We start from the raw sequence: 11,771 nt of genomic DNA, 5'->3' as shown, positions 1-11,771 counted from the left end.
ATAGTCAAATGTCAAAATAGTCCTTTACCTTGGAATATACCATCTGTGCTTTAGGCTGGGCTTGTGACATGCACATATTTCTAATTCTAGTCTCCAAATTTTAGCAAAGGACTCACTCAACACTTTGAAGCTAAATCAAAACACAGCACAAGCCATGTTGTTTCAACTTCCAGGTTCTAAAGCATTTGTTTCATTTGCTGTTTTTCTTCTCCCTCAGCCCCAAGTCATGGATATTTGTGCTTTTGGAATGTAAATGAAGGGGTACTCATCAAATTATTCTGGTTGGCTGATCAAACTCTCTCTAGTCCTCTTCTTTGGTGTCTGCTGTATTTTTCCACCTTTATATTGCATGTAAAATGCTTTTTACCTAATTTTTTATTTTTAAACAGGCACAGATACAGTTTTAGATTAACAAATACACCAATATGAAAAATATTACAACCGTAAACTATTACCTGAGGTTACATTTCCACCATGTCAAAATGAAAGTTGTTCTACAGCACCATCTGATGAAGCGGAAAGGTATAATTGCTCTGGACACCAGGGAACCTCATGGGATGCAGAAGGCACCTGTTTGCCAGACTCTGGTGTGGCAGTGGAGCACTCTGCAGAGGTTACTCCAAGCTAGTACCTGGAGAAATCTGTGGCCCTAGGAATCCATTCCAAGGTGCATGGGAGGTCTGGAAGATTTAAGTAGATATTTTCACAGCTCTATGGGAAACCAAAGTTCAAATCCCTGCTCTCTATCAGACAGAATAAGGACTTGAACCTGGGTCTCCCTCATCTCATGTCAGAGCTCTAACCATACAGGTGTAAAGGGCAACAGTGGCATTTTCTCTAGTTGCTGGTGCTTGGAAGAGCAAGATGTCTGAAGCACAGCCCTGCTCCCGACCTATGTCCCTGTATCCAGAACCATTATGGAGGCCCATCTAGTGTGGCTGCACAGGCATATACAAAGGGGTCTCAGTCCCCAGTGTAGCCATAATGCACAGGGCACAATCTCTCTAAATCTGTAGTTTCTTTGAAGACTTAATTGAAACCAATGGGGTTTCCACGTGCGGCCACAATTCAAATGCAGAATGCATAAAAGGTGGAGTGTCAACCTTCAGTATGAAGACTTTGGGTTTTGTTACTGTGCCACAGCCTAATTGCTCTTTATGTTTATTATTTGTCCTGAGATAGCACAGAGGCCCCAGTTAGGATCCCATTTTTCTAGGCACTGTGCTCACATAACGTAAAGACTAATCCCTGCCCCAAAGAACTTAGTCTAACTAACGTTAAATGTAAAAGTTTAGTTTTTAAGTCTGGCAATTGATGCTTTGTTACAATGTAGGAGACCTGAGCTGGATTCTAAATATCAGGGTTTAAATTTTTGGTGTATCAGAGGCTCAAATAGCCTAGTCGTTAGTGCTCTGCATTACTATGCAAGTCAGATTTACGGCCTGGTCATCATTGGTCACGACCAACAGGCCAAATTCTTCACTGCTGAAGTCAATGGAGGTATGCTATGAGAGAGTTTGGACCAGAAGGTTTTTTTTTCCAAAGCCTAAATACATTTAGAGAAGTTACATTACTGACTTTGGTTTCGAGCCTGACTTTAGAATATGCACAGCTGCTACAAGGAGGTGATAAAGTGTGTCTTTAAAATCTTTTATTTACAGAAACTTTGAGTTTGCAAACAGAACAAAACACCATCCCCCTATTTAAGCTCTTCCAATGCATTCCGAAAGCTGCCCCTTCACAATCAGGTTTTTTAGTGTAAACCAACAAATCCTAAATGGAAATTTAGAACCATTCCCTAAATTTTCTTTTTCAAGTAAAAAATACATACGTACATGAATACTCTACCAAAAAAATGCATTGCATTTAAAGTCAATCTTGTTGAAGTGAAATCAATTCAACAAACCAGTTTTAGACTTTTCCCTTGGTTTGTGGATTTAAATTGCTTCTGAAAAAAATCACATGAACCAGACATCTATATGGCAAGATTTTAGCTCCATTACTACAAAAGTAGGCTTTCCACCTGCCTCTCAGATTCCATTTCCCGCACAGAAAATGCACATTTAAAAGCACACTTTTTGTGGCAGACATGATCTCACCAAATTGCATATGACTGAATCTTTTGAGGACCTTTTAACTCCAGGATAGCTTTTCAAAACTGTATCCGTAAAAACAGCTTTGCATTAACAGATAATATAGGGTTTGCCATAAAGTTACAGGTACAGATAGTGATATGTAACATGGGTAAATTAGTGTATTTAAAACAAACATATTCCATGGGAGTGTTAACAGGTAAGGTATATTAACCCTAAGTGTAGCTTATTTAACTTGGCCATTTAAAAGGTTAGCTCTTTTCATGTCTGTAATGTTGTATAACTTTCTTACATGCACAATGTTTTAAATCCTATGAAAGCACACAAAAGTTCTCCTTTTGTAGCATGTGTTCATCTCATTGATTTTGCAATATAAAAGCGTAAATACAGTGCAATCAACATGCAAGCATATACAGTAATAAAGATGGTTATTATATGCTGTGGTACTTCTGTGTATTGTTTAAGGAAACCTGTTTATAGCTTACTTGCTTTCAAAGTTACTTTAAAAGATAATTAATTTGAAAGGTACGTCAGTCACATCTTCTTTTCAAGGGATCTAGGTCTAGGTTTTTATTCCACACTTAAATATGAGTGGCCACCATACTAGTGAACAGGTCTGACTACCAAAAGGAGGCTGCCAGACAACTCTCCAATACCAAATTCTACAGGCCACTTCCCTCAGATCCCACTGAGGAATACACTAAGAAACTGCACCATCTACTCAGGACACTCCCTACACTAACACAGGAACAAATCAACATACCCTTAGAGCCCCGACCGGGGTTATTCTATCTACTACCCAAGATCCACAAACCCGGAAATCCTGGACGCCCCATCATCTCGGGCATTGGCACTCTCACTGAAGGACTGTCTGGATATGTGGACTCCCTACTCAGACCCTACGCCACCAGCACTCCTGCTATCTCTGTGACACCACTGATTTCCTGAGAAAACTACAATGCATTGGTGACCTTCCAGAAAACACCATCCTAGCCACCATGGATGTAGAGGCTCTCTACACAAACATCCCACACACAGATGGAATACAAGCTGTCAGGAACAGTATCCCTGATGATGCCACAGCGCAACTGGTTGCTGAGCTCTGTGACTTTATCCTCACACACAACTATTTCAAATTTGATGACAATATATACCTCCAGACTAGTGGCACCGCTATGGGCACCCGCATGGCCCCACAATATGCCAACATTTTTATGGCTGACCTGGAACAACGCTTCCTCAGATCTCGTCCACTCATGCCCCTTCTCTACCTACGCTACATTGATGACATCTTCATCACCTGGACCCATGGGAAGGAGACTCTGGAAAAATTTCACCATGATTTCAACAGCTTCCACCCCACCATCAATCTCAGCCTGGACCAATCTACATGGGAGGTCCACTTCCTAGACACCATGGTGCAAATAAGTGATGGTCACGTTACCACCACCCTATACCGAAAACCCACTGACCGCTATGCCTACCTTCATGCCTCCAGCTTCCATCCCGGACACACCACACGATCCATTGTCTACAGCCAAGCGCTGAGGTACAACCGCATCTGCTCCAACCCCTCAGACAGAGACCAACACCTACAAAATCTTCACCAAGCATTCTCAAAACTACGATATCCGCATGAGGAAATAAGGAAACAGATCAACAGAGCCAGACGTGTACCCAGAAGCCTCCTACAGCAAGACAAGCCCAAGAAAGAAACCAACAGAACCCCACTGGCCATCACATACAGTCCCCGGCTAAAACCTCTCCAACGTATCATCAGTGATCTACAACCCATCCTGGACAACGATCCCTCACTTTCACAGGCCTTGGGTGGCAGGCCAGTCCTCGCCCACAGACAACCCGCCAACCTGAAGCATATTCTCACCAGTAACTACACACCGCACCATAGTAACTCTAACTCAGGAACCAATCCATGCAACAAACCTCGATGCCAATTCTGCCCACATATCTACACCAGCGACACCATCACAGGACCTAACCAGATCAGCCACACCATCACCGGTTCATTCACCTGCACGTCCACCAATGTAATATACGCCATCATATGCCAGCAATGCCCCTCTGCTATGTACATCGGCCAAACTGGACAGTCCCTATGTAAAAGGATAAATGGACACAAATCAGATATTAGGAATGGCAATATACAAAAACCTGTAGGAGAACACTTCAACCTCCCTGGACACACAATAGCCACCCTGCAACAAAAAAACTTCAGGACCAGACTTCAAAGAGAAACTGCTGAGTTTCAGTTCATCTGCAAATTTGACACCATCAGCTCAGGATTAAACAAAGACTGTGAATGGCTAGCCAACTACAAAAGCAGTTTCTCCTCCCTTAGTGTTCACACCTCAACTGCTAGAAGAGGGCCTCATCCTCCCTGATTGAACTAACCTCGTTATCTCTAGCCTGACTCACTCTTGCTTGCATATTTATACCTGCCTCTGGAAATTTCCACTACATGCATCCAAGAAGTGGTTATTCACCCACAAAAGCTCAGGCTCCAATACGTCTGTTAGTCTATAAGGTGCCACAGGACTCTTTGCTGCTTTTACAGATCCAGACTAACACGGCTACCCCTTTGATACTAGTGAGTGTTTGCCTTGGGTATCTGATTATTGCACTGATATCATTCTAAGGTGCTGAATTAGAGCCAGACACCTATGCAGACCCCATGTATAGATCCTAGAACTGATAGTCAGTCATCCTAGAGACATGGTGGGTGAAGTAATATCTTTTATTGGACCAACTTCTGTGGGTGAGCAAGACAAGCTTTCAAGCTACAGAGAGTTCTTCCTCAGGTCCAGGAAAGGTACTCACAGCTAAATACTAGGTCAAATAGATGGAATATGTGCTAACTACTTATGCTAAGCTATCTGTTCGATCTTATATTTAGCTCTTTCGCTCTGAGTACCTTTCCTAGACCTGAGGGAGAGCTCGCTGTACCTTGAAAACTTGTCTTGCTCACTCACAGAAGTTGGTCCAGTAAAAGATATTACCTCACCCACCTTGTGTCTCTAATATCCTGGGACTGACACAGCTACAACACTGCATGCAACAGATTATCATATTTTTTAAAAACCCTGACAAGATGAGGTGTGGGAAATCTTTGTGGACATTTCCTCTCCCCAGTACTCCTCTTGCAGGTTTTACTATGGGAGATGATAGTCTGACCCCAGGAATGGAGGCGTAGTATGTGGCACTATAACTATAAGCAATGCAATGAAATTTTAAAAGGGAAAAATTGAAGTACAAAAAAAAAATCAAGAAAATCCTTCCAACAGCCAGGTCTACTGGGCTATGAAATAGTCTTCTTAGCAAAGTATTGGAAACCTAGTTGTGTAAAACAACTAGATAAAATATATTCTGCAGGAAATACAGGAAAACTGACTGGATGATCTCAGAGGTTTCTGCCACCTCTAATTTATGATTCTCATACTTTCTTCTACTCTATTCATAGTCTTATATTGTGCACCTCACTGTGGCATTTGAATGCCTTCCAGTGAACATCAAGCAACATGACTAGCATTTGTCACATTTGGTTCCTTCTACCTTCTTCTCCTGTGACAAGGCACCACTTACCACTAGTGATGCCTAGTGGTTAGGTCATTGGGCTCTAGCCCTCCCCCATCTACAGCATTCACTTCAGCAGTGTGGCAGTCCCTCTCCTAGCAGATAGAACCTTAGCCCTCCATCCAGGTCACCAACTGAGTCCAACCACTTCTGGGATAACAGTCCAAAAATATATTAAGTCCTCACAAAAGAAAGTCTTCTGCCCACCTCTGCCTCAGGGTTTACAATATCTCTATCCCTCTTATCTCCAGGGGGGAAGGGTTGTGCCCTTTTCAGAGGGCTTGGGTGCCCTCCCTCTCCACGGGGCTCCAATCGAAGGTTTTACAAGAGGCAGTGATATCAAGCACCCAGGAGTGCTTCAGGACTGCCTCCCTGGACCACTTCCTACCACTTACCCTCCCCCAGTCCAGGGGATGGTCAAAATCTCACAAACAATCCTGCAGAATATTGAGTATAGGGTTCCTCTGGCCTAGTGAAAGGCTAGTGCCTCCTCCAGGGCTAGGGTTGCCAATTTTCTAATTCCAGAAAACCAAACACCCTTGCTCCACCCCTGCTCACTCCAGCCCCTCCCCCTCCGTTGCTTGCTCTCCCCCACCCTCGCTCATATGCTCATTTTCACTGCAAGGCCCAAACAGGCATATATATTGTTTTGACAGATGTATTATGCTAAGTTCAGGTTTTATTTGTTACAGAACACAAGAGTTGGCAGCAAAATAGTCAAAATGGGTAATTTAAAAAAATGAAATTTCACAAAGGTTTTCCTGATTCTTTCCCTCCCCTCTTCCCATTTTTCGTAACCATCTCCATGTTTTCTGTTCACTTAAGTTATTATAATTTTATGTGTGGAATTAGGACCACACGTTATCACAGCTGCAATGGGTCCATTAAAGGCCCACTCCTGAAGCCCAAATACAAATCCATAGAGCACAACCACAGAAATGCACACCTGTCCAGATACCCATATAATTGAATCTGTAGAAACTGACTCCCACACCTACATGTAGATACATACACCTAGCATGCACTAACACATATACTTCAACTTATTTATTATTACAATTGTTGTTTAGTGCTTAGAGACCCCAACTAAGATCAGGGCTCCAGAGTGGTAAGTGCTGGACATACACATAAAAAGAGAGAGTCTGCCACAAAGAGTTTATAATGTAGCTAGCCAGAGGTGGGGAGAAATGTATGATACATTGGCTCTTCTGCAATTACTAGTCAACAACATTCATTTTTTAAGAAATACATTTCTTTTAGAGTTCCCTTCTCTTTTAAAAACTTGTTATGAAATGAATATACACATTTTAGGTCATCAATTTTTTTGTGCACAAGCCAGCAAAAGGAATAAAAGCGAAAGTTAGGCTGCAAATTTTATTCACACAGGTATACACACATGTGGCAATACACGCACCTCCCTACACAAACACACACAGTATCTTACACACATACAATGCATACATGCACACACTTACACAGAGACCCTTTTTCATATACTTTTCCAGGGGCTGCCTAAATCACCCAGCCCAAAGGGAGGAGGGTGGTCTGGAGGGGAAAAGTTGGGGGTGGAGGAGAGAGGATAGGGAGGGAAAGAGGCCAATGACGAGAGCAGGGTGGGGGTGAGAGAGGGTAGTGAAGGAGAGAGGAGGGAGTGTGGGGGGGGTGGATGGGGATGCAGGGGGAGGCAGAAGGCTACAGGTGCATGAGGATGTGGGGAGCACAGGGACACAATGGGTGCAGTAGTGTATGGAAGTGAATGGGGTCCAGGGCTGTGGGGGGTGAGGGACATGGGAGTGGTGGCTCTGGGAGGCTGAGAGGATGGGTAGGAGAGCGCTGTAAGGGGTACGGGGCTGGGATGGGTAGGTGTGGAGGCAGGATGGGATGTGGGAGGAATGCAGTGCGGGGATGGAGGTGCAGGGGTGGTGGGATGGGGAGGGATGCAATGATGGGGGATGGAGGTGCAGGGGGGTTGGGTTGGGGAGGGATGCAATGATGGCGGTGCGGGGGGGTTGGGATGGGGAGGGATGCAATGATGGGGGTGCCGCCCCATTCCCAGCACTCGGAGATGGGGATACACATACCTCCAACTCCTGGGTGCCGGTGATGGGGCAACAGACCACAGTTTTGCTGCAGGGCATGTGCCAGAGCTCAAGCCCAGCTATGCGAGGCAAATAGGGCCAGGGAACAGCAGGAGAGGTGCGCGCCACGCGACTCCTCAACAGCCGCCTGCGAGCGCTCAAGTGGCGCTAGTTCTGCCCCTACCCTGACCCAGCCAATGGGAGCTGCGCCTGAGGGCGGGGCCGAACTCAGACCACCGCCCCCCACCCCCCCCACACACACACACAGCAGCCCGTAAGGCTAGGAGCCAGATATGCCGGCTGCTTCCCGACCCAGGAGCTGCACGGTCCATGGCACAACGGCCAGGGAGCCTGCCAGCCCCACTGCAGTGCCGCATGAACCGGTCATTCAACGGCCCGGTCAGCAATGCCAAAACCAGACACCCTATCTAGGGCCTGGGCTTGCTACAACTTGTATACTTCATCCCTGCAACCAGGTCTCCTGCTGTACCCTTACTCAGGAATTTTCAGGATAGAATGGGAAGACTGACCTGTCTGCCCACCTTCTGAGCTGTCTGGCTTCCTTTTAAGCCCTTCCTCCAGCTAGAGCAGACTGCAGGTGCAGTAGGGCAGGTCCACGAACTGTCCCCATGAGGGGTTTATACACCCCATCCCATTTCCCAATGTGTAGATGTCTTCTAATCCAAGCCCTTAGCATCTAAAACTAGTGAATTGTTTTTTTTTAAAAATACACAAGTTTGTAAATATAACTAATTTTCTTTGTTATACGTAACTCTGCTTAATACATTAATATCTGACTGGAAAAAAGCAGGAAGATACAGGGATAAGAAAGGATATGGAGAAGAGATCCCTAAATTGACACCGTTTATTGGCACATGCTTCTTCAACATATTCTTGGTTAGAATAAGGATTCTCTTGCTTTGTAAGGGCCCAATTCTGCCAGATCTCCACACTCTCCTCCCATTGAAGTCAGCAGCAAAGTTTACAAGATAGGGGCCCCAAGTGAGGAACCAATCCCAGTTTTCTGCAATGGATTCTGCAATGTGTTTATATATAGATAGATAGATAGGATAGATATATTACACATATACACACATATACATACTATAGCCATTTAAGTTCAGTCCTATTGATGGCCCCACATTTTCTGTCCAATGCCTAAGATATTCTTTTCCACCATAACATTCAAAGAAATTCATTTAACTGTTCATGTGGAATCTTTTTAGTATTTGAAAAATGTGCTAGTATTCACACTATGTATTATTCATATACAAGTCCTGCTGGAATTTATATACTTTATGAAAAATGGTCTCATTCAGGTTTTCATTTGCTGCCCAGACAGAACTGAAAATGCCCACCAGACGTAAATGAAAGTGTCTTAAAGCACAGTTTCAGAAGTCACCCTGGACATTTCCTGTTTTATGTTCGATAACTAAATAACCTCAGCATGCAATTTATAGTCCTTAGACTTAGCATAGGCATTATCTAGGGACTAGGACAACCATTGCATACTCTGAAGAGTGACTCTTTAAAGGATATTGTGGGGTTCCAGAATTATTGCCTTAGTGATTCCAGATCACCTTTTTAAAAACTTCCAAGTACAAGGATTCTCCCCCCACACACACCTCAATAATTAACCCTGTAAACTAAATCTAGAATTTGAAAGACACACTGTGTTCTTCAGGCTTTGACATCAGTAATAGAAATTCTGCCATTGGAACTTAGTTCATATTTCTGCATGAACCAGAAGACAATACAGATAGAGAATTCATGGCTTTGTCAGGTCTGCAGCCTTAACTGGAATGAGGAATTGTAAGAATTAATTCATGTTACTTAAAATAAGCAGACATAATTTTGGGGGGGAGGGGGTAGAAACACAGCAAATCAAATCCAGTGAGTACGAAAATGCCATTTCTGACTGACAGGGTGTCCAAGGGCAAAACCTTCTTAGGCCAGGAACATGTTGCTTCTCTTTCATGACCATATACACAAAGGCAAGGAGTCTGCCCACAGAGGCTAACTAGACACAGATCATCACCAGCAATCTTCCTTACATTCAATTCAGAAGATGAGTGAGTTAATTACTAAGCCAACTTGGCATATATAGAACTAAGTTTGCAGCTAACAAATATTCACTATTACATTAAGGTCTTATGTTTAATTTATAGTAGATTGTTAAAGTATTTTTACTACATGCTTCTTTACAAGCTTGTCTTTCATGGACTGCTGTTCTAGCATGCAGAACAACAAGAATAAATTTATTCTTCTCCAAATCCTACTGCCACTGACGTCAGTGAAAAAACCCATCTTTGACTTAAATGGTAAAGGAACAGGCCCTGAATGCAACTGATCATTTATTATACTACTACAATACTACTAACAGTATGATCTTGCTATTTTGCACAATGACAAATATCTCATGGGCTTTACTGAGTTTTGTGAATTAGTGACTACACATGATTATGCTTGGTTTTTTACTGTATCACAGAAAGAATTTCTGTGTTGTACAACCATGCTTCATAAATATTCAACAAGCAAAACTTAAGCATGCAACTCACCAGCTGGCACATTCCCTGGTAGCTAGGCATGGCAGACAGGCTCCCCTCCTTTAGCTCTCCCTGCTGATAGCCATTCTGTCCCTGCAAGTGTCTGCTTCTTCTTGCAACTCAGCCCTCTGGCTGGGTCAGGGTCCTCCCCCTTTCCAGGGTACCAAGAGTTCAACAAGTTATAGTCCATCAATTTCACATTGGACCCTCTGTCTGACTCCAGGCTCACTAGTCCTTACTCTTTGACAAGGGGTTTCACACCACCTTCCTCTGTGGGCTGGTAGGGGAACCCATGCCTTCCCTCTCCACTCGGTTCCAATCCAGGGACCCCAACTAGGCAGTCAAGACCTGACTACACAGACCCCTTGCTACCTCTCTGGACCACTTGCTACCTTGCCCTGTCTTCGGCTTTTGCTTCAGCCTCTTCCTGGGCTCCAAACTCCACTCCCCTTAACCTTCTTCCACAGGCTCCCTCTGAGCGCTTTCTGCTATCCAGCTGGTTCTGCAGGAAGCGAGCTCTTGTTACCCTCCCCTCACAGGCCAGTCTCTGTCTCAGCAGGCATCTTACTGCTCTGGGCAGGCCCCTCCACCAGTGAGCAGAACTTTGGATGAACTCATTTCCTGCTGCTTTCATTCCCAACTGCCTTGGGCTCTCTCTCACAGACTTACCTTCCTTCGGGGAGGCTCTGTCTGCCAGCAATCCAGCTCAGCTCCCTGACACCAGCCAGGCTTCTCTTGTTGAAAGAGTGCTAGAGATCTGCTCTCCTACCTGGTCAGCCCCCACCTGAGCTGGGTTCAACCCTTTTAAGTTCTCCCTCTAGGACTGATACCTACTCCAGGTGTAGTAGGGTGAGACAGAGCCTGAAGACTCTCATTATCCCCTTCGGGCCCAGTGTGAGGTACGTACCCCCCAATGGACAAACGACCACCCCAATTGGTACAATTGTAATCAAATAAAAGTAATTGTTGCACAATCAGAATAATGGCAAAATCTGTACAAAAATCTTATGACTTGTCATGCTGCTGAGATTCCTCACTCTTTGGCACAGAGTCTGCAATCCACTAATGAGCTATTCTAAGTGCTAACATTTAAAAGGCATGAAGAGAGCCTTTTAGTGAGCCCACACTACTCTATAATACTTTCGGGGGGGGGGGGGGAGGTTGACAAGTGCAATTTATTTTAATGAATGCATGCTTTATACTATACTAGCAAATGTACAGTAGTACCTATTGTAAAAGTAATATAATCTTAGTCCTCCCTACACCACTCAGCTATCAAATCTGTGCTTAGTAATGGGGTAAAACCTTCTAGTTTGAGTGAATTAACAAATTTGCAAGTTACAGAAACAAGGGTTAATAAGATTCTACTACTACAATTATTGTTGCTAGTGATATTTTCTTTTACCATTGATTATGGTTAATGGGCAACCTCCCTTCTCAAAGCACTTGAAAATGGGCAAAAC

This window comes from Emys orbicularis, chromosome 1 (assembly GCF_028017835.1).
Source record: "Emys orbicularis isolate rEmyOrb1 chromosome 1, rEmyOrb1.hap1, whole genome shotgun sequence".
Lineage (NCBI taxonomy): Eukaryota > Metazoa > Chordata > Testudines > Emydidae > Emys > Emys orbicularis.
This window is presented reverse-complemented; position numbering follows the sequence as displayed.